Raw genomic sequence first — 25,324 nt, forward strand, 5'->3', positions numbered from 1 at the left:
GGGTTGTTGGGAGTTGCAAGGTCACTAGGGACAAGGCCACTCCCAAGGATTTTGCCGGCAAGAACAATCCATCTTATGTCCTCATGAGAGGAGATGATGGCTATACATTTGCAAAATTTGTTGGCGCTAACTGTGATGATTATGCTTGGATTATTTGGGTTCCTAAGACCCTTGTTGCTAACTCTTGAGGACCCATTGCAAAATGGGTACCTATAACCAAAGCTTGATTCTTGTAGGACTATATCTCCGGTGGAAAACAATGGGTGATCGATAGTGGATGCACCAATCATATGACCGGAGAAATGGAGATGCTTGTGGTGTCCGCTGATTCACTCAAGGCATCTTCGAACATCTCCTTTGGTGACAATAGCAAGGGAAGGTATTGGGTTTGGGCAAGGTGGTAATCTCTAATGATTCCTCACTTTCAAATGTCATGCTTGTCCAATCCCTTCACTACAATTTACTTTCAACTATTCAATTGGCACGTGCCGGTTAAGATTCTCATTTCGGTGAATTCCATGTGACCGTCTTTAAGAGAAGCAATCTCAAAGTGGTCTTTGTTGGGCATGTTGAAGACAACCTTTATGTGGTTGATTTCTCAAAAGAGAAAACTCATCTTGCAACATGCCTAATGGCCAAGGCCGACATGGGGTGGCTACGGCACCGACGGCTAGCGCACGTTGGCGTGAGTAATTTACAAGCTCTCTTAAAGAGGGAGCACATCCTTGGACTAACCAATGTGTCTTTTGCCAAAGATCGTCCTTGTAGTGCTTGCATTGCCGGAAAACTACATGAAAAAGCTCGTAAAGTGAAGAATATCATGAACACTGATAACGCACAAGTATACACTACAAAAAAAAGACACATCCGTGACATTTTGGGCCGAACGAATTTTTTTTGTCATACATATGACACTTCTATGACGATAATTGTGACAAAATCCGGTATCATCATAGATGTGGTGGGCTCCTACTTCTATGACAAAAAATCATGACAGAAAATGGGCTTTTCGTCCTGGGCGGGCCGGAGACGCAGCTGCATGACATTCTTTGGGTCGTCCATGACAGAAAAAACCGTGGTAGAAGCGAGGGGGAGGAAAATTTCAGGGAGTTCCCGGTTACGGTGGGAGGTCGGGGGCCAAGCGATGCGCGTTTCTCTCGTACACGTACGCGTGTGTGTGCGAGGCGTTGACTCTAACTGAACCCGAGCGAGGCGTTGGGCTCTAACTGAACCCGAGTGATTGCACTGCAGGCTACGCGTTACTGAACCCGAGCGATCGATCGATGGCTGTTAGCTGAACCCGATCGAGCGATTCCTTCGCTACTGCTGCTAACTGAAGCCGATCGATGCTGCCTCGGGCTGAACAGTGAGCGTTGCGGGGGGGGGGGGGGGGGGGGGGGGGGGGGGGTTGGATGAACAGGACCCCGTGGTGTTGCCTCTGGATGAACAGGACCCCGATCGATCGAGCTGGTTGGGGCTGGATGAACAGGACCCCGTGGAGGGCTGGATGAACAGGACCAACCCGTGGAGGACAGGATGAACAGTAGACGGTGGAGGGCAGGATGAACAGTAGCCCGTGGAGGGGTGGTTGAACAGGAGCCCGTGGAGAGGGCTGGTTGAACAGTAGCCGGTGGAGTAGCGCGCGGTGGAGGCTGGATGAACAGGAGCCCGTGGATGAACAGTCGCAGGTGGAGGCTGGAGGAGGTCGACGGTGGATGAACAGTAGCTCGTGGAGGCTGGAGGGGGTCGACGGTGGAGATGAACAGTATCCCGTGGAGTCCCGTTTTGCGGTATGCCACACCCCTCCCGATGAACAGGACCCCCGTTTCGACCGTAGAGCTCCAACACAAGTCCGTTTCGTCCATTTTGCGGTACGCCACACCCCTCCCGATCAACAGGACCCCTGTTTCGACCGTAGGAGGTTCGTTTCCTCCGTTTTGCGGTACGACATACCCCTCCCGATCAACAGGATCCCGCTTCGAACGTAGGAGGTACGTTTCCTCAGTTGTGCGGTACGCCAGGCCTCGTTTCCATCACCTGTTCCGTCCAAGCCCTCCCGATGAACACGACCACGCATTCCGTTGCCTCCCCATGAACACGACGCATTCCGTTGCCTCCCCATGAACACGACGACGATGCTGTTTCTCCGTTCCGACCCAGCAATGTACACGAGCCTTGGCCATACGTATGCGCGAGTAGGCGTTCGAGACCCCGCCTGTATGTACACATACGTGGCCATATTTTCTTACTTGCAGCCTGGCCGCTGTACGTACGTGTACATGCTACGTGTGCGCCTCTACTACGACATGTGCGCACCTCTACTACGACACGTGCGCGCCTCTACTACGACACGTGCGCACCTCTACATCGACCAGTATGTACGTACACGTTCGTGACCAGAATGACAATGCTACGTACGCTTCGACCAGGTGGGTCCCGACTGTCAGGCACTTCCTTGCGTGCGGAGATGTAGCTGGTGGGTCCTAGCAGTCAAGGGGAGAAATACGGTGGCCCGTTTGGTGGGTCCGTGCTGTCAGGTGGAGGAATAATTATTTTGCATGTAATAAGGAGGCACTTCCTTGCTGCGGCTGTGGACCCAGCTGTCAGCCTCTCCACGTACAGTCCACGCCTGATGGAAGCCATTCCTTGACCACGTTGACCACGCCGCGCCGAGAGCACCAGGGCGGTGGACGACGGCGAGGCCTAGGAAGGGGACGATGCGGAGCCGGGGAAGATGCGGCAGTGGATGCCCACGCGTAGAGGAGTACGAGGGCACTGGTTCGCTGCGGTGTGAGGCAGCCGTCGCCGCAGAGTAACAGGGGGTGTGGGTGAGTAGAGGGATGGCCTGGCCAGCTGTGGGAGTAGTAGGGTGCGGTGAGGCCTCCGCCGCATCACAGCCGGCCACGGGAGGCAAGAGCATGAGGCACGACCGGCGCTGGTTTGGGCGGCTGGAGCAAGAAGACCAGAGGTTGAAGAAGCACTACGGCCGTTGGATGTACATCGTATGGTCACTGGAGCGAGAATTGTGCATATTGACTAAGTTGACAAAGCCCTCCGTCCCCGTCAACTTAGTAGGCCCACAAGTCAGCCTGCCACTATACTGGGTCCCAGCTAACAGGGGGAGTATTCATTTTTTTGTGCGTAATAAGGAGGCACTTCTTTGTGCGCGAAGATATAGCTGGTGGGTCTTAGCTGTCAGCGGCGGTAACGTTTTTTCGCGAAATACAGAGGCCCTTTCAGTGGGTCCCTGATGTCAGGTGGAGGAATCATTATTTTGCGTGTAATAAGGAGGCATTTCCTTGCGTGCGGCCGTGGACCCAGCTGTCAGCCTCTCCACGTACAGTCCACTTCAGATGCATGTTGGTCGTTGACCACGTTGACCAGGCCGCGCCGAGAGCACCAGGGCGGTGGACGACGGTGAGGCCTAGGAAGGGAACGACACAGTGGCAGGGAAGACTCGGCAGTTGTTTCCCACGCGGAGGGGAGTATGACTGTACGAGGGTTTACTGGTTCGTCTGTCGTCGTCGGAGAATAACAGCAGGTGTGGGTGAGTAGAGGGATGGCTAGGCCAGCGATGGGAGTACGGTGGGGCGGTGAGGCCTGCGCGGCAGCACAGCCGGCCGCGAGGAGGAGGGAGCAGGCAGTCCCGCCGGCGCTTGTTTGAGCGGCTGGAGCAGGAAGAGAAGAGATTGAAGAAGCACGACGGCCGTTGGATGGACATCCAACAGTCACTGCTTGTGCGTCAACCTTTTTTTAGGAAAGCCTCAAATCTGTGGAAAATAGCATACAACCCATCTGCCATTATTTCTAATAATTTTCAGCCCATGTGCTAATTCTTAAGGTTTTTTTGGAGCCCATATTCTATTCGTTAGCATTACAGCCCAAATTGTGGCCACGGTTAAAAAATTATATGAAATTTTGCATATTTCGGTGCGGTCCAAACTGTTTTTAATCCCGAAATTTCGACTCACATTCAAACTGATTTTAAAAATAAATGTATATCAATGTAAAATCCAACAAATTCTCCACGCATAAAAATTAATGTAATTTAAAATCTTGAAATGAAAAAAATACATTTGAAACTAATTGCCGGTTTGATGTGTTTTAAAAATGTATAGCCCATTTCTCATTACTGATGGGCCATTTTCTCGGCCAGCCGAATGAAATCTCTTCTCGTCTTTAAAGATTTGCAGCCCAACAGGCCTGACAAAGCGACTTACTTGGCAAATCACAAAAAAACTGGGCTGTGGCCATGGACCCAGCTGTCAGCCTCTCCACGTACAGTACTCTTCCGATGGAAGTCGTTCCTTGACCACATTGACCACGCCGCGCGGAGAGCACCACAGCGGTGGATGACGATGAGGCCTAGGAAGGGGGCGATGCGGAGCCGGGGAAGACGCGGCAGTGGAAGCCCGTGCGGAGAGGAGTACGAGGGTTCACTGGTTCGGCTGCGGTGTGAGGCTGCCGTCGCCGCAGGGCCTGGCCAGCGGTGGGAATAGTAGGGGGCGGTGAGGCCTCCGCGGCAGCACAGCCGGCCACGGGAGGCAGGAGCATGCAGCACGACCGGCGCTGCTTTGGGCGGCTGGAGCAAGAAGACCAGAGGTTGAAGAAGCACTACGGCCGTTGGATGGACATCGTACGGTCACTGGAGCTACAATCGTTGATATTGACTAAGTTGACAAAGCCCTCCGTCCCTGTCAACTTTGTTGGCCCACAAGTCATCCTCCCACTATGGTGGGTCCCAGCTAGTAGGGGTATTCATTTTTTTGTGCGTAATAAGGAGGCACTTCCTTGCACGCGAAGATATAGCTGGTGGGTCCGACATGTCAGCGGGGGAACGTTTTTTCACGAAATACAGAGGCCCTTCCGGTGGGTCCCAGCTGTCAGGTGGAGGAATCATTATTTTGCGCGTAAAGTCCACGGCCGATGGATGTCGTTCGTTGACCAAGTTGACTAGGCCGCGCTGAGAGCACCATGGAGGTGGACAACGACGAGGCCTTGGAAGGGAACGACACGGAGCCGGGGAAGACTCGGCAATGGTTGCCCACGCGGTGGGGAGTACGAGGGTTTACTGGTCCGGCTGCTGTCGCTGGAAAATAGCAGGAGGTGTGGGTGAGTAGAGGAATGGCCTGGCCAGCAATGAAGTAGGGTGGGGTGGTGCGGCCTGTGCGGCAGCACAGCCGGCCACGGGAGGCGGGAGCAGGCAGTCCCACCAGAGCTGGTTTGGGCGGCTGGAGCAAGAAGATCAGATATTGAAGAAGCAGCAAGCAGCACGGCCGTTGGATTAACATCCAACGGTCACTGCTGCTAGAATCGTTTCTGGACTAAATTGACAAAGCCAAAGTACACGTCAACCTAGTAGACCCACAAGTCAGCCTCCAAATCTGTCCCAAACAGCATACAGCCCAAAATTTCTAGCCAAATTCAAATTAATTTTAAATCTAAATATACCTTAATTTAAATTCAATGAAATTTTACCCGCACAAAAACAATGAAATTTAAAATATCAAAATCCGAAAGAAAACAGTATTTTGGAACTAATTGTCTGTTTGCTGTATTTTTTCATTTTACAGCCCATTTATTATTACTTATAGCCCATTTCTTATTACTTATAGCCCATTTTCTGGGCAAAATGCATCCCTCCTCGTCTTGAAAGATTTCCGGCCCAGCAGGGCGTAGAAAAGCAAGTAGGCCTACGTTGGTTATTCTGCAAAAAACAAAATAGCTGGCTAGCAATTTTCAGAAAGGAAAAAAACAAACTGGGCTGGCCATGTGCTACACATATGAAATAAAATCCTAGGCTAGACAGGCCACGGGTCCCGCACAACCTAGTTGATACCCTTCTCCGTCCCAAAAAAACAAAATTACTGCGCGCGCTGCTGGGTCCCTACTATCATCCTCACCATGTACAGTCATCTCCTTATTCCTCTCGGTTGTTGACCATGTTGACAACACCGGAGGGCGGCGCCGCAGCGAGCGAACCAAGGCGGAGGACGATGGTGAGGCCTCGGACGGGAACAAACAGGAGCCGGGGCAGATCACAGCCACCCATGGGAGGCGGGAGCAGGCAGTCCTGTCGGCGCTGGTTTGGCTTTGGCGGCTCGAGGAAGAAGAGACTGAAGAAACACGACAGACGTTGAATGTCAATCCAACGGTCAAGGTTGGCACAATCGTTTTGTTGACTAAGAGGACACCAAGTAGCATACTTTTTTATATATAGGAAGAAAACTGCGAGGAAAATGCGTTCGTCTGCCGTCGTCCTCACAGGGAACGTTCGCCACATAAGTGACTAGCACCCTTGGTTTTCAACCGAGAGTTCTTGGGTTCGAGTCCTAGGAACTCTCAATTTTGTCCTCCTTCCTCGCAAAAAAGGGAAAGAAAATCAAATACTTGGGAAGGCGTACAGAACAAGCTAGTGCACCAGTAATGAGACGTTGCCGAGTTTTAGAAAAAAGAAAGACGTGCTCCTGTAGCTGGTTCGAATCCAAACCTAGACTATGACTATATATGGTGCTATGCTACTCTGCAAGTAATGAAACTGACATATCCAACGTTCGCTTCTCCTCTTCTCTACTTACTCTGCCTAGCATCAGAAGCTATGGCCGCAGCAACCATGTCCGTTGGCTGCTCGTCCACCTGCTCTTCAGCAGGCAACAACCAGATATGCGCCAAGTCGCAACCCGTACCATCGCCTATGGGTCTCATCACACCCTCGCTGGCACGCGCACCGCAGCCGATTGCTCATCGCAACCCGCTGCCGTTGGTGTGGTGCCACAGCTGTAAATCACGCAGAGTCATCCGTCGCGTCTCTACCACAATCCGCAACCCTGGCCGAGTCTTCTACAAATGCCCGAATCATGGGGTAATAATATGTTTAAGTGTTGTTCTGCTGCTTTCAGTTGCTGATTTTTTAATAGTTTGGTTGATGATCTACCAATTTGATTCATGCAGAAAAGGGAAGATTCGTGTGATTTGTATTTCTGGGAAGTTGCTGATGTGGGGGAATGCAACTATGCTAATTATTTGGTTAGCCGAGGAATCCCAATACCAGCAGGTTGGGGTGTTGGACAAGTAACTGAAGAAACGATAGAAGAGGAAGATGCAGAGCAGAAGCTTAAAGATGCAGTTCCTCTGATCATGGCCAAGCAACAGCTGCTGAACGCCTTGACAGCAATGAGGAGATGAAAGAGCTTGTGAAGATAATGGGCAAAATCGATGTGCTCTGTAGGATGATTGTCTCTTTATTTGCAGTGTATGTAGCACTCGTGATGTATTCAGTGGCTACAACATGAGCACTTTGCTGAAACTAGTAATGAATGAAACCTGTGTAGCAGGCTGGGCGTAGTGTTGTGAACATATAATGATTTCTATTAACGGAAATCAGGGGTATCCCCTTTTTCTCATATAAATAAATAAAGAGCAGAGGCCCTGTCGGGTCAGCTTTGTTCTCATTCGAAGACGTCGAGCAAATTGCAGTCCAACAGCAAACTATGTCATCAAATTCAAGTTTCACGGCCAAATATGAGTACAACTAAACAACAATGTCATCATGTTTTAGTTGTCATACAATCACCAAACACAAATCAGCATACATAACAAGTGATGTTCTCATAGCAAAATACTAAACAACATGTTCATCATGTTTCAGTTGTCATAGCAAACATAATTTCACATAGTAGATAGAAAACGTCTTCTGATAGGCAAATACGAAAAAAGCAATGTAATCATCATCCGCAGCAGCAGCGTCAACATCTTCGCCATGTGTATCAGTCTGAATTGTAATCCCCCATGGTGTCATCTTCTTCTTCGTCCTCAACATCCTCGAACGTTGGCTTCTTCTTGATCAACTCTTGTATGTCCACAGCACGACATGCAATCTTTTCGCCGGCGTCATTGACGTGATGGTTCTCAAAGATATTAGGAACATCTGTGTTATCTTGTACATCAGGAGCAGTGTAAGCATCATCTTGTTGTGCAACTTCATTAAACGAATTCCTCTGCTCAAACCTTTGCAATACTCTCCAGTCATCGCTACGTGCAAATGTGTCTTCCAAGAAAAATATCCGTGTTGCTTGATTTTCCAAAATAAAAGGTTCGTTGGTCTGGTACGCCGCCTTGACATTGATGGATTTGAAATAATCATCAGCTCTGGGTTTTGCGATCCTGGAAAACAGGTTATACCAACGACAGCACAACAGAACCACACACCGATGATCCTTGAAACTGGAGATATACTGTAACTGAATAATGTCTGTTATGTTAGCATACATTTCAGTTGTCTCTTTGTCATACGTATCCGTGCTCATGATGGCACTGTTTTGTGTCTTACTGCCTTCGTCTCGTGCAAGGGTGTTGTAGCGCACATCTCCAACAACGCAATATTCATAATGTCTTACCCGAGTATCAGGACCCATTGCTAGTGAGTAAAGGGCATCATCAACTGCCTGCCCATCCTCCCGCATCTTCTTAACCTATGGTTAGAAAATAGACAAGCTGATCATCTTATGTACTCAATATATTAAAAAAACTGACAGTGCACTTCAAAAGCTTACATGGTTCTTGAACCATTTCGCAAATCCTGCCATAATCAGTTTGTCAGTGTTTCTTGGATTTTGCGGCAGTAACTCCTCTTTGTAGATGCTGCACAACATAGTGATCACGTCAAACATCTAAATATATAAGAATGTGCTGCAAGTTTAGTAGATTATGATGTATAAGCTGCAGTACTGCACTTACTTGATATAAGGTAGTATCTCAGGACAGTTATTCAACACATACCAAACCATTTTGTCCAAATCTTTAGGTTTGTCCTCTTGTCGACTCTTCCCTGTAACTTGAACAGAATAATCGAAAACATTGAGCCCGGGATTGTCTTCACCCACCTCTTTGCTAAGCTGATCAGCTGTTTCAATGTATTTTGAGCAGAATGTCAACGCTTTTATAGCAATGTAGGCCTCTGCAATGGAACCCTCGGGTCTAGCTTTGTTCCTAACATAGCCCTTCAAAGTGCCTAGCCGCCTTTCAATAGGGTACATCCAGCCATACTGTACTGGACCTCTAAGTAGTGCCTCATCAGGTAGATGAACAGCCAAATGCACCATCACATCAAAGAAGGCTGGAGGATATATCTTCTCAAGGTCGCATAGGATAGTTGGTATCTTGTCTCTAAGACGCTCCAAAGCATCTATCATGATATTCCTACTGCAGAGTTCCCTGAAGAATTGTCCCAACTCTGCAACTGCTCTGTATAAGTCAGGGCGGCCCAATCCTCTAAGGATAACAGGTAAAACCCTTTGAAGTAGGACGTGGCAGTCATGAGTTTTCAACCCTTGTACCTTGTTTCCATCTGCACTGACTCTCCTTTCAGGGTTGGAAGCAAATCCATGTGGGAATCTCACACGTGACTGGACCTCGCAGAATTATTTTGTTTTTTACATTGTCCAAGACGTACACAGCTGGTGCCATATCCCGTGGTTTACCTTCATCTTGCACCTGCAAATCCTTTCTGATACCCAAGTGTGTCAAATCAATCCTAGATTTTAAGGTATCTTTCGTCTTGCCTTCAATATTAAGAAGTGTGCCGATAATGCTGTCACATATATTTTTCTCGATGTGCATCACATCAAGATTATGCCTTAGATCCAAATCTTTCCAATACTCCAAGTCCCACAAAGTGGACCTGCGGGTAAACAATAATCTCTCTTCTACCCTGCCACGCTTCCTTTTCCCACTACCATTACCAGGATGGTTTCCTGGTGTAATATGCCTGACCTTCTCTAATTCCACTTGCAACTCATCGGCGGTGAGCCTCTTTGGCGCATCACGGTTTTCATGCTTTGCATTGAACACATGTCTTCAGTATTTTCTAGGATGCGGCTTGTCCTTGGCAAGGAAACGGCAGTGTCCAATGTAACAGATCTTGCTAAGTATTGCGTATGACAACGGATTCCTGTCACAGTGAACACATGCATTGTAACCATGTGTCGTTCGCCCTGACATAGTGCTCAAAGCCGGATAATCATGGATGCACCAAATTATAACAGCATGCAGAAAGAAATTAGCTCGTGGGCTGCTATATAGGTCTCGAGTGAGAACACCCTTCCATAGCTGTTGAAGTTCCTCCACAAGAGGCTCCATGAACAAATCAAAATCCTTTACAGGACTTTTTGGACCTGGGATGAGCAAGGCCATCATGTAGTTTGATTCTTTGGTGCAGACATTTCGAGGCATGTTGTAAGGGATAACAAGCACTGGCCACATGCTATATGTGGCGCTCTGGTGGCCAAATGGGTTAAATCCATCTGAAGCTAAGCCAAGTCTAATGTTTCTCGGGTCAGCAGCAAACTCTTTGTGTTTATCATTGAAGCTTTTCCACTCACTACCATGAGATGGATGGCTCATTACATTCTGATCTCTGTACTCCTGGTTCCTAGAATGCCACAATACATCCTCTCTTGTTTCAGCATCATGAAACAACCTCTGCAATCTTGGTGTAATTGGAAAATGTCTTAGAACATTATGAGGAATCCTCTTCACAACATCACCATCTTTCCATCTTGATGATTTGCATTTCGGGCATTCACTTAAGTTGGCATAATCCTTCCGGAATAGAACACAATTATTCTTACAAACATGGATCATATCATATCCAATTCCAACTGCACGAAGGAAATTCTTCATTTTACTGTAGGTGTGTGGCAGCTCAGACGCATCTGGGAAAGATTTGCGGAAAGCAGCCAACATCGCATCGAATGATTTGTTGGTCATCCGCTCAGATGTCTTCACCTGAAGAAAGGTGACAATAGCTGAGAATACTGACAGCTTATTTCCTGGGGTGACAACAATGTTGCATTGTTCCAACATGCGGGCCCACCGTTTTTCTTCTGTAGGTGAAAGTTCACGGAATGCATGAGCATTTCGTAGCATTGTTTCAATGTTGGTCAAACTCACTGGCTCCGCCACCACCACCTCCTCCTCCTCTTCCACCTGAGCATCAGACAGATCAAGATGGTGATCTGCTGCTTCCACGTAGTCAATAACATTGACGTTCACAGCTTCACCATGATGAACCCACCTAGTATATGTGACCGACATCCCATACAAGTGTATATGATTTTGCACAGTTGACTGGGGTCTTGTAACTGAATTCATACAACTGCTACACGGGCAGAGCACATCTGATTTCGGACCACCGTACTCAGCTTTGATAAAGTTCATGAAGTTTTCAACCCCCTCGACATATGTAGCGGAGAATCTTCGAGCAGAAGTTATCCAAGTCCTGTCCATCTGTTAGACATACAAATTAGTTCTTCTACTAGATATTATAGGAAAAACATATATGCTTTTTTATGAAGTCTAGAAAAAAATACCTAGGTCGATGTCTAAAGCTATGGCAAGATATTTGGACGAGCAGATCTAAGTAACGAAATATATGTAAAGCTAATTCAGCAAACAGATTTGAGTGCCAAATTATGGCAGGCTGTTTCAGCAGTCAATGAGACCGAGCACACAGCCATCGAACTATCGAAGACCATCGCAGCAACAAAGATCGAGTATAAAACGGCGTAGAGCTATTTCAGCTAACAGATTGGTTACTAGACCATGGCAATCTACGTCACAATAAATATATGGCAGGATATTTTAGCAACTAATCGGCCTTGGCATGCCATCTCAGCTAAGCAGATTGAGTGCAGAATAGGGCAAGGAAGCTTCTTAAGCAGAGCATATTGACAGTAAACTACTTCGGCAAATAGTGAGATTAACAGCGTCTATCAGCTAGCATTCAGCGCTACACCGACATGAACGGGGCGTCAGTCTACACACGTGTACCGTGGGAGAAGCTGACCACCATGCGTCTCCACACGAACGTCGCCAGCGGTGGCGGCGCTGACCGTCGTGCGCCTCCACAAGAACGTAGCTAGAGGTGGCGGCGCGGCTAGAGGACGGAAGTCTACGAGAGCGTACTGTGGGAGCGAGAGGATCGCCAAACCGTGGCGCCGACATATCGGCGCAGCAAGGAGGGCAGCTTTGGCGAAGCGAATGGAGTGGAGGGGGACAGGGGGAAGGGGGGTTTGGGGAATATTATTGGCTAGTTGGCCGAAGGGCGGTTGAATCGGATTTGGGGGGAATTTTTGGGTGTGGGGGGGGAGGATTTTTGTGCGGTGGGTGGGGGGAGTTTGGCGCATGGTCGATTTCACCGAGTGCAGTCCCACGTGTCAGTGAAGAGGCAAGCCGAAGCGCATTCCGTTTGCGTGAGCCGTGTGCAGGACCGAACGTGTGTGGGGTGCAATGCGACCGCGACAGGAGTGCTATGAGTGTACCGCATTTTTTCCTTTTAAACTAGGTGCTTCGCCCCCTAAAAAAAATTGTTGCTTCGCGCGATCCATCGATACTACTACTAGTAATCCGGTAATCTCGACTAAAACGGCGTGGCCGGGTCTTTTCCCGCGCGATATGCTGGGAGGTTGGCTTAGTTGGGTTTTTTAGGACGAGTAATGCTACACCTACGTAATCCCAGTTACATAATTAACGTAATGTGAAACATGTGAGCTGTTGATTGTAGATTGGGGGAGGGAGGGGCCCACCACCATGAAAATCAGGGGAGGAGAGAGAGAGGCAATTTACGTTAACCCTTTCGTAGGTTCCCGTAGATGTAGAAAGATGAGTCCGATCCTGCAATATAGGCCATCCGATCTATATCTAACGGATAGGAAGGAAACTATGAAAATTTACCCGCACTCCTCTCTACATTTGCAGATAAGGCTTTCCCTCGTTCATCCTTTTCTCCCACAAGATCTTGATCTTCCATGCAACGCTCGGGCATCTTGCTAGTACTCCTACAATATGTATATTATTGTGAAAGTTCATATACACCGTCCGAGATTAATGCAAAAACGGTAGATTTTCATTACATTTCGAACTTTTATAGGACAAAAAAATAAAAGAAACCCGACCCTAAACCTATTCTACGGCGGCGACCGACGTCCTCCATCTGTGATCTCCATGTACGGGGGCGGGGTTCAAGACCCGTGAAGTGAAGGTGCGGTCTCCGGCGAGGAAAAGTAGAACACGGGAGACGGACCGGCCAGTTGGCACACCATCGCCTACCGCCTCCCATGCCCTACTCATCCTCAGAGGAGTCCCCGACCTCGGCGGTGCCGGACATTGGACGGCGGCAAGTAGGACGCGTGGCTGACGGTGCTCCCGTCGTCGGCCGCCAGCGTGGCCACCGCTTGTGCGGCGACTTGAGCGAGGGCGGCGACCTCGAGCTCCATCCCCGAAGACAAGCTCTCCCGCAGAGCGTTCGCGCTTGTGGTCATGGCGGATGTGGTTCCGGGTAGGAGGACGATGCGCTATGGTGTGGAGGTTAGCTGGGCGTTGCCGCTTTAAGTAGCGCATTCCGGTGAGGCCAAGCGTTCGGGTGCGTCATTAAGTCGCTGGAGTTGGTTCCGCGGGCACCGAGCCTCTTAATGACGACATAGGAACGGACGACATGAATGCGGGCAGCTGGCGCCGGCTAGGAATGCACCGCGCGACGACACGAGGGACGAGGGTTTTGGTGTGCCAGGGTATTCAGCTGCGGTCGTGGCAACGTTGGAGATGCCCTTTGCTCACATGCGATCCCCGCATGTCATTGGAAAAGCAAGACGACCCGGCATGGTCTCAGGTCCAGAGGATGCAGTTGGCCGCGCTACACCACTCCGCGGACGCGTCGCGGCGCCCCGTGCATCCTTGACGAGCCGGGTGTTGGGGTGTGTTTGGATTGTGGCCAAAGTGCACGTTGCCAAAATTTTGGTCATGACCAAAAGATTGGTCTTTGTTTGGATGGTTGCCATTTTTTGGGATGCCAATGAACTCTAGCCAACTCTAGTTCATTTTTCTTGCCAATGTCGGCCAAATCATGGGAAACCAATACCTCAACCAAACTTTTGGTCATGACCCAAAGATTGGTCTTTGTTTGGATGGTTGCCATTTCTTTGCCATGCCAATGAACTCTAGCCAAATCAAGTTCATTTTTCTTGCCAATGTCGGCCAAATCATGGGCAACCAATATCTCAACCAAAATTTTGGTTACCCAATGCTTTGATGGGGCAACCTTGGGCACAAACCAAACATACCGTTGGTCATGCCACAGCACTAACGCCACCCTCGGCAAACTGAAACCGACCGTGTCTAGCGACGATATGAGCGTGTCGCTCACCGCGGTCGCCGTGTCCAGAGGCGGTGCTGGAGCTGCGCCCCGTTGTTGGCCCCAACGACCAACATGAACGGTTGTCGGGGGCGAGGAGGTCGTGGGCCAGCTCCTCCATTGGACTAGTCTGTGCTACGTCGTCCCGACGGGTGTGCCCCACATGTCCGTTTCCCTGTTTTCCCGGCCAGATTCGAGCGTCAGTGCTTCGCGTTGCGCATTAGGCCTTTCACTATGTAGGCCAAGCGAGATAACTTATTGTTTATTTGAGCCGTTCAAGTATAATCATGTGGCGTTTGCTTATTTCTCATTCCTCTCCAACCCTCTTCTCCATCGATCATGTCGCCCTCCAGTCGAGTCCATCCTCCCGCATGCCTCATTTGACCATTCCGCCGAGTATCATTTGCATGTACCCACCCTAGTACTATTTCAATAGATCTCCGGACCCCGAGATGAAATCGAGAGGGAACGAGTGGGGGTACGTGATACCTAAGGCGGATTCAAAATTTTGAACTGGTGATCATAGCATCCGCAAATCATATATAAACGGTATTCAATGTTCATTTCGTTTTTGAACGTACAATATACTCCCTCCTATCCTTTCTAGTTTACATATAAGTTTTATGTGTAGTCAAAGTATATCTACTTTGATCAAAAAGGTATCAACATTCAACAATGCCCAATCAATATTGTTTGATTCGTACGTACTCCTAGATTTGTACTCGAGATGGTTTCCAATTTGACTATTGATAAGATTAATAGTACATGAGATGTATAATGTGAAAATTATATCATTGGAAACTCCTTTCACATACGAATTTGACCGTACGCTTTGTGTAAGTTGCATGTCATATATTATTACTCTAACATTTGGTCAAAGTTAGCCTCGAAAAACGCATTAGACCCTGTATGCTTTGTGTAAGTTGCATGTCATATATTATTACCCTAACATTTGTGTAAGTTGCATGTCATATATTATTACTCTAACATTTGGTCAAAGTAGTATAGTGGAAGTGGATCCTCTGACGTAGGTATCCCTGCCTTACCCTCCCTTTCGGTCACTTACTGGCAGACCCCATGCTTGCTAGGCCCCGCATGTCAGTTACTCAATGGGTTCGGCCACGTCAGGGGATCCTCATCCGTAGTATACTCCCTCTGTTTTTATTTACTCCGCATAAAACGGAGGGAGTTGTGGTATAATAAATGACACGGGCGGGGGAGGGGGAGGGATGTCGGTTTGCCCTCAACTGCGGTCCCACAAGCGAGTGACAATGCAAAACGAAGCGCGTTCCATTCGGTGAGCAATGTGGAGGGTCTAGCGTGCCGGGCTGCAACGCGAACGCGACAAGAGCGATGTACAGTCAAAACCGATTGACCGGTCGTCACCGGAACCACTATTCACACTAGAACCTTCGCTGCTCGGCCTACGCCAGCCACTGCCCTAAAACCAAACCAAATCTCTAGCCCATTCCCCCACCTTTCGATCCCCTAGCCCGCATCAAGCGTCCCCTAGTTCACCGGAAAGCCATGGTGCGCCGCAAGATCACTTACTACAAGATGCTGACGCTGGAGCGCCGCGCAAAAATCGCGGTGGTGGTCGGTGCCACAGACCTCCGTTCCCAAGCTTGCTTTGCAGCGGGCCAATCCCCGAGTTCTCTAGAGCCAAGCTATGAGGAGGAGGAAGCCGATCCAATGTTCATGGCGGAGGTCGCGGCACAGAAAGCCCCCGATGGGTATGAGACGATGGACGTCGACTTCATGCCGGCGTCCGAGTCCCCCATGGTGCAGGCGGACCAACGTTTCAACATGGCGATACTAAAGGAGGACCGGGAGGCAGAGGCTCAACTCGACGCAGAGCGCGCGCATGCCGCTGCCATCGAGGCTCTCCTGCACGCGGAACCGGATATCATGGATGTGAACCGGGCGGCGGAGGCTCAACTTGAGGCGGAGCGCGCGGATGCCGCTGCCATCGAGGCCCTCCTGCAGGCGGAACCGGACATCATGGACTTGAACCGGGCGGCAGAGGCTCGAATCGACGCAGAGCGCGCGGATGCCGCTCTCATCGACGCCCTCCTACAGGCGGAACCGGACGTCCTGGACGTGAACCGGGCGGCAGAGGCTCGACTCGACGAGGAGCGCGCGGATGCCGCTGCCATCGAGGCCCTCCTACAGGCGGAACCGGACGTCCTCGACTTGAACCGGGCCGTGCTCTCATCCTTGCAGAGCGCCCGCACGCTCCGCTTGAACGAGTAGATGGAGGCTGAGGACAACCACGGTGCGGAGACACACGTCGGCAGCGACGGCTGGCTCGCGCCGGCAGCCAAAGACGACGAGGTCGTCTCTTTCCGCGAGCAGTGATAGTTTTTCTTTATGTTGTTGTTTTTATGGATCTTTTGTTGTGTAAAAACATATATTTGTTATGCAAGTCGCCTGACTTGGGTCAGTCTACCATTTCAGGCGGTTGGATGAATATCCTACGTCTCCTAACCCTTCTTTCCTTCTTCCACACCTCTTCTTCTTCCCCAACAGACCACCGCACAGGCCGTACGGATACTCCCCAACATGCGGTTGGATAAACATACTCTATGAACGAAAATTATGTGTCAGTGATAGGATGGCTGAGTTTGGTGTGTTCACATGCGACAGCACGTGTCAGTGAGGGTGCGGTGCGACCGCGGCGTGCAGGAGCGACCCTGTGAGGGTGCGGTGTGACTGCGATAGCCGTGCGCAAGTGTACCTCCTTCTCATTTTGAAAACTTTAGGCAAGCTTGGAAAAAATGTGTGGTGAAGTTTGGCAATCAAGGCCTAGACCCAAACAGGATAAGGACGTACGTACTACTAGGAGTACTAGTGTTAAAAAAGAAAGGCTGGGTTTTCCTTCGCGGGATTTAATCGATACAAATCCTTGTTTCATGTGTCAATTAATGCGTATTTTTTTCTCCAGAGACCAAAGAGCTAACCATCTCACTCCTCATCGCTTGATTAATGCAGCGCCATGCAAACCAACCTTCTCACTTCCGCGTGCATGCAGGGGATATTAATGTCCTTGGTTGCTAACCCCATCAATTTTGCCTCGATTAGTGTTAGTGGCCCTTTGCAAATTGTAATTTTGATATACTGGCCTTGTGTACAAAAAATGGAGGTAGTAACTATATTTGACTTCCTTCCCCATTGCGGTGACGTCGACGATTTTTTTTGGTGGTTTGGCGAAGTGCGTTCGACGGAGAACACCATTGAGGGAGACCACGGTAAGTCGTTCGCAAGTGCCGCCTGCAAGCCGAGACAACCGCCTTATTTGCATCCAGGAAGTCCTTTACTAGTACTACTATAACTATGTGGTGAGATGGCTTCTCGAAGAAGACGATGGAGAAGCGGAGTCAGCGAAGAGTGAAATGATGGTTGCTTCGTCCGTGCTTTTTTGATTTGACGCCTCACTGCTTTGTGATTTGTGATAGAAGGGACAGGGGAGTAGACTCTATGCTCTATATTGTACTACATGCGTCCAAGGATGGGAGAAAGAGGAGAGACATTGCATTTTTCTATTCCTTCAATTAATCAATCAGGGAGCTTCGGTTCCATCTTTTTGGCTTTGGCAACACTTTCCATAATGGTTCCCATGACGCCAAAAGCTATTTTCACATTTGGTTACACATTGTGGATGCCCTTAACCGTACCACTTGGTTTTGCTCCTGTGTGGTATCTATAGAAATCTCAATTATATTGATCTAAAAAATTATAGAATCGAGATTAGTAAAAAGGAGGTGATTTTGCCGCACGGATGGCGGGGGAGGTTTCTTATTTGAGCAATGCTACATCCACGTAATGGTTTACGTAAAGTTACGAACTGATGTGATGTGGGACTATTTGATTGGATTAAAGGAGAGGATTAGGCCCACCCCACCTGAAAATCAAGGGGGCATATATAGATTAGATGGAAAGTATATGTAGCAGCTACATAGCCCTTTGTAAGTCTAGGATTAGGCTTCTTATTTTCGGAGGACGTTGTCCTGGCGGTTTGCTAACATGCGGTCCCACGTGTCAGTGCTTTACCAAGCCGATCCGCGTCCCACATGAGGCAGAACAACGACAGAAGCAACACATGGTTAAGTTGAAGAAGATGAGGGAGAAGCGGATTCAGCAACGAGTGAAATGATGGTTGCTTCGTCCCTCCAACTTAACTGCCGGAAAGGTGCAGCTTTGTGATTTGACGCCTCATTGCTCATTACTACGCCGGCGCCATGACTGGGATGCTTCACCCCGACTGCTCTGCACTGTATTCCGGTATGGTACGTGGACCCGGTAGCTTGATGTCCGACATGTCGGCGAAAGGGACTAGAAGATTTATGAAAGCGAGCGCTCCACTCTTACGATGGAGGAGTAGACGACACGACGGCCCAGTGAACTGTCACTTGTACTGTATAGTACTATAGTTTTGTTGTTTCGCACGATCCATCGATACAAACCCGATTAAACAGGAAAGGGCGGGATTTTTCCCGCGCGGTAGATGATATTGGCCATACATTTCAAAGGCAATTTTAATGTATGAAAACTGAATAATTGTAAGTAACAATATGATATCTAGTAAAACTAAAAACACATATGATTTATTGTGTTAGAGTGTAGTAGTAGTGATGTATTGCATAATTGTTAGATGTAACATGCGAGAACGTGTAGAGATGTAGTTTTGGATAAGCTGATTACAGTCACTATATACGTTTTGCGGTGATTATATGGTCACTTGCTCACAGCTCAGCATCGGATTGCACTCTTTTGACCGGCCAAATAGTCTGCATGGCGCCATGTTGACTAGTTAAATTGACCATGTTCGTTGTGGGTCCCACCTTTCAGTTCACATAGGCAAAAGGTCAGATAAACACAAATTTACGAAGGCGCGACAAGGCTCCAACCCGTGCGCGGGAATCACCTGGTTGTGTATGTGTCTGTCAGGGCCTGATGTGTGCGCATGCACATGTAGGTTGAGCACTTGAGCGTGAGAGTGTGTGTTGGTCGTGTGGTGTACTGGTGTGTGCATGCATGCGTGTGTGTGTGTGTGTGAGTGTTGCGTGCGTGCGTGCGTGGCTGCGTGTGTACGTGTGAGTGTTGCGTGCGTGCGTGGGTGCATGTGTTTATGTGAGTGTTGCGTGGATGCAGTTCGTGTGAATGCGTGCGTGTGTGTATAATCACCACACCAGCTCCTGTGTGTTAAAATAGACGGCTCAGCATACCAATACAAGGCCACCTTGTCCGCTGTGCCCGCGGTCATGACTTCGAACCACCGTCCAAATATTTTTTTGTCGTTTGTTTTCATTCTTACTAGCAAGATGCCCGTGCGTTGCATGTAACATCAAGATGCATTTGTATGACTTGTTTATCTTGTGAGAGAAAAGGATGAACGAGGGAAGGCCTTATTTGCAAATGTGGAGAGGTGTGTGGGTACCTTTTTGCAAAATTGCTATAGTTTCTTTCCTATCCGTTAGATATAAATTGGACGACCTATATTGCAGGATGGCAGGCACACCATCATCACCAACTCTGTTTTTTATAAGAGTGTATTTTATGTATTTTATAAGAGTGTAGATGTAGAGTAGATACAAGTCGACAGGTGGGCACGATGGTAGTGAGATAATGTGATGCAACACTAGAGGTGCCACGTGGAGCGTTTAACTGGTCAACTAGTCATGTCATGAGCAAATACAGAGTTGTACGGTGAGCCCGTGACTGCATAATAACCACTAAACGTAAATGGTGACCTTAATGAGTGGATTCTGAAGTCCAATGTACGTATCATGCTTTCGCTTCACATACAATGATCGTCATTGCATATATCGCGAGAGAAGGATGAAACATGCGTGAATTTTTTGGGGGCTTACTTTTAGAGGACCTGGAGACAGTTTTGTGTGCATACGTGAAAGGGGCGCACAGGTTGGGTATGCGATGGAGAGAGAGATGCTCTTCGTTTCTCTTTATTATGACTAACTTTGTATATAGTATAAAAATATACAAATTCACAGTGCGGAATAAATATCATTGTGGGCACCTTGCAATGCAAATTAGCGTTCGTACTCCTCCATATAACTTTGTAATGTTGTATATATGTAGAAACTCTAAAATAATTTTTTGGCCACACTTTATTCAAAAGGAATGTTGTATGCGAAATAAACGTGAAGAGAGGGCTTTTTAGATCAATGGGGTACATGATGTAACATGTGTGAATGTGTAGTTGATGCATTTGGCGGGGCCTAGAGAGGTATATGTGTATTACGTATTCGAGAGAGGCATGGATAGAGGGGCCGACGGGGGGGGGGGGGGGGGGGGGGGCGTGGGAGAGATAGCACGAGAAATGAGAGTGGTCTAGAGAGAGAGAGAGACGAATATGACGTCACGACAAGAGATTCCATTCCCTTGAGTGTGTATATGCAAGGGGGGAGGGAATAGAGGCACCATGAGAAATTTTCTGTGTGTGTGGTGTTTGTGTTGGTATGTGTGGGTGTGAGAAGATAATGAGTCGTGGGGGCAGAGGGTGTGTCACCGCGTGAGGTCTGGTGGGTCGAGGTGAGGCCCTTCGTTCTGTTCCGTCCTGCGCCACATTGGTCGGCCCGTGATGCATTTAGGAAGACCCATGGATGACTAGTCGTACAAGACAAAGATAGCAGAATTGTGAAGGACTCTGTGTCCACTGACAAAGCCGGCTAGGATTTGTAACCCTATGTTCTCGGACTAAGGTAACCCCTTTATCTCTGATATTACTATTCATCCAACCTAACTTTAAGGGGCATCCTACAGAATGCTCTGCTAGAATCATACTCGTCGATTAGGAAGAGAGGTGTGAGACAATGCGTGAGAGATAGAGTAAAGATAATGTGCGTACATGAGACACGTAGGCAGGTCCATGTATATGGAAAGGGTCGATGAGGATTGTGCGTTTGTATGTTTGCGAGAGGACGAGTGCTTGTGATAAAGGTTAGTGAAAACAGTTGTAAATGGTTACGAGAGGGAGGGAGGGTTATATCTAGAGCATGTGTGCGAGAAAGACACCTCGGGAGAGAGTGTGTGAGCATGTGTGAGAGACCACCGATGGAGAGTGAAACTACACGTAAAAGACTACTCTACACATTGATTAAATATGTAAATTGTATCCAAATATTAGTATGGGATCATGATATTTGCAATTCGCGTAAGGAGCGGTCATTGATCCATCAGACATCTAGATTCTATCAAATTTGAGCATGTCTATGTTATTATTCGACACAATTGATCTACATAGTTAGTATTTTGAACTCCAGACAATGCATCTCTTTAGCAATCGAATATAAACGTGAGTATAGTTCATGTTGTGTGTTTAAAGCACATTATACATACGAAAGTTACACAATGGACATTATAAATAGCTACTATCTATGAACTAGCATACATTTGAATTCAACTTAAGGTGGTTTAAAAAATCGAATTCAACATGAAGTCCTTTCAATTATTTGAATTTGATATCATGGCATTTGTAAACCATACCTAAATTATGGGGGCACCAATCTTTGCTCTGATTTTGTACATAATAGCATATGTAGTCGTGTACAAAATAGATTCAAATTTAGCTCCTCCATTCCAAAATAATCGTAGTTATAGGATTTTCAAGTGTCAAAATTTCAAAAATAAGCGGATAATTTAATGAGGTTTTCAAACATACAAGGTCAAATATAACGTTGTATATTTTGGTCAATCCTCATAGTTCAAGAGTACTCAACATGAATGCTTGTGTTTTAAAATTTCGAACGAAGTGCCAAAAGAGCCTCTACTCGCCTGAAACCGCGTGAGACCAATGTTTGGTAGTACAAGGAAATTACTTTTCTAATAACTCCGACCCGTGAAACCTACCGTCCCGACGTCCAAAGGTCTAAACCGGGGTAGGTTTGTAGCTTCATCTAGACGCCACGCAACCGCATCCGAAAAACATTCATACACAATGGCCGCCTAAGCACACATGCGCGCGGCCGAAATAACTCCCGCCCACTATTTGGGACACCTGGGTTTACCATCCTACCCCCGACCCGCAGTAGGTCCAAAATTTAAGAGGGGGGCAAATTTTGTACTTTCCCCAAATTTCAAACAAGCGCGTCCCATTTCTGTTCAAAAAAGCCAAAAACAAGCGCGTCCTAGACCGAAACATGTTTCCCACCCACCCGTCCAATTCCCTCTATGGGCGCCAAAACTACCTCTCCACCAGCCGCGAAACCCCGGCGTCCTCCGTCTGCCACCCCATCCCACCCATCAACCGCCGCCCTCCTCCATCACGCCGGAGCCGATACCCCGGCGTCGTCGTCCACCGCAACCTCAACCGCAACGCCCTCCACGGCTAGTAGTTGAAGTCGAGGCCGAGCCGTCCGTACCCGAGCCAGTTCAACCATGCCGTCCTGTGCCTCACCGCTGCCGCTCCAACTTTGCCACCCTCCACCGCACCGGAGTTGTTCCTGCTACGCCGTCCTTCGCCGCCTCGGATCTGCTTCCCCTCCGCCGACATACGGTCACGGCAACACAGTCAACAATTTTGCCATGGGTGCGTCCAAGCCTGCACCCTCTAGAACATCGGTTTCCTCGGTAAAAAGAAGAAAATCGGCGCGACTTGTGGAGGTGACCACACCGGCAACCAAAAAAGGTACTCCTCTTCCCTTATTCGTGCAAATCTTACGTCTCTGCTTGCACGGTATTCATCCCACAGAAGACACTAGTTGATCGCTTCTTCTTGATACTAGATGTTCCTAGTAACTCACGATGCACAAGGTTTCTCCTCATATACTATTTCACCTTAGCTAGGGGTCCGTCGCCCCCCTGAATTTCAATTTCTGGCCACTTGATTCCCAATTAACGGAAGCATTCCCCAGCATAACAGGCGCTAGTACGCCTATTACGCCGGGGAAGCAGCGCCTTGGTGTTTATCTTAGGGGCGTGTGCGGCCTAGAGCTACTGGCGCCCGATCTGGAGGTCGGCCAGGATTAAAGGGATGGCCCGGGGCGCTGCCAAGCACGGCGGTGGTGTGAGGTCGATGGGAGGGCGGGGCGGCGGAGGCAGGGGTCTGGGCCGGTGGTCGCTGGCGGTTAGAGAAAGATCGTCAACAGTGACTGGCGGGAGGTAGACGAATGCCATCTGGCCGTTCCTTATAGATCGGACGGTTCATTAAAAAAATCGACTAACCTATTTATTTTCAGTCGACTGTTATCTTAGATATGACCACATGTGGTGGTGTGCTGGAGGAGTACCTGCATTTCCTGTGCTCATATATTACAAAATCATACAGAGTAGAATCTAATTTTGTTTGCCATGCAATGTTGTAGAGCTATCACATGTCTCCTGTCATTTATTTTTCAGCCACCTGCTATCTGCTACTTTTACAGAGCACTAGTTCTGCACACACTTCACCCTTACTCTCACTGTTGTGTTTTTATGCAAGGGTATTTCAGACTCTGCTGCCATGAGAGAAGCCAAAAAGAAAAGATAGAAGTCGCTACAGTTTGGTGTGCGGCTAGGCAAGATACGTTTCAACGCTTTAAAGGGTGCAGTGTCAGCAGATGGAGACGAGGAACGTAGCTCTGGAGTTGATGACCTCGCTCGCAATGAACCACCATCCCAGATGCTTGCTTTAACTTCGCGGTGTCATATGTGGTTGCATGTTCCATATGGTGTCTAGCTTGTATTCGAAAGGCCGAAGTCGGTAAGATAAAGAAAGATATTTTTTTACATGAACCACCATCCCGTGAGCACCAGAAGACAAATAGCTAGTCAGGGCACTGGCCGAGCCAGTGACAAGCCCAGCAAAGATATGCATCACCCGGAAGCCAACTAAGAAGCTGTGATGGTGGCGAAGCAGCCCGCCTCCCACCAGGCTCTCAGGCCCTAGATGATCATGCTCACCACTCCAGCCGGATGTCTAGCTTGTATTGCTTCCAATTTGGTTAAATTGCATCTGCTTAGCTTACACATTATACCTTTGAATATGACATGCCTTTTTGTTTTTGGTACATACTAGTACATCTGTGTACTAACCATGTTCTTACATCAAACTAATGTTCTTGTGTATCCCTCATCAATCACTTATGACGAGGCAGGCAGGCAAGGGGACTACTCCTCATTTAAAGAATGCAGCGTCCTCCCCCCGACATGATTCTCAAGAAACAAAAATGCTAGATCAAGATAGTGAATGTAGCTCTGTAGTTGATTACATCATTTCCCCTACACTAGCATCGTAGGTGCTTGCTCTAACTTGGCAGCGTGATATGTGGTTGCATGTTGCATATGGTGTCTAGATTGTAATTCTTCCAATCTGGATAAACTGCATGTGCTAGTCTGCTTAGCTTATACATTATACCTGTTAATGTGACATGCCTTCATGTATTTAGTACATAGTACATCTGTCTATTAAGCATGTCCTTACATAAAACTATTGTTTTTTTGTATCCCGCATCAATCAACATGACGAGACACCTTTAGTATATGCAGTGCGATATTAGTTGCATCTTTCATATGATTTATAGCATGCGCTGCTTCTAATTTGTTGAAATTCCATTTATGATGGGACGCTTTTAACTTGGCAGAGTCATATTGGTTGCATCTTTCATGTAGTGTCTAGCTTGCATTGCTTCTTATTTGCTGGAATGGTTTCTACTTAGTTTACACAAACAGTTGTGAACATGCCATGTCATCCTATTTTTCGTACATATTCCATCCCGGTATCATGTGTTTGCCTTACATCAAAGTAGTGATTGTCAGTATCATGCATGAATGAGTTCTGAAGAGAGAATTTTATTGCTTTTTCTTGTCGGTTTTACTTGACAATTCAAAATCAATAAAGCAGAAGGAAGGTAGCAAGGCAGCGGATAAAGGTGCTCCTTCCGAACGGAGGGCCTCTACAGTTTCTACTCCTCCACACCCCCAAGATGATTTCCAAGACAACACATGCATAGACACTCAACAAAGCTGTGTTTATGATGAGCACGTCTCCCCTAGTGCAGCATCGCCGGTGCTCCCCCTAACTTGGCACTGTTATATGTGGTTGCATGTTATGTGTGATGTCTAGCTTGTATTGCTTCTAATTTTGTTGAATTCCATCTGCTTACTTTACACATTATACTTGAATAAGACACGTGTTCC

The sequence above is a fragment of the Triticum urartu genome, chromosome 3 (assembly GCF_003073215.2).
Source record: "Triticum urartu cultivar G1812 chromosome 3, Tu2.1, whole genome shotgun sequence".
NCBI lineage: Eukaryota > Viridiplantae > Streptophyta > Magnoliopsida > Poales > Poaceae > Triticum > Triticum urartu.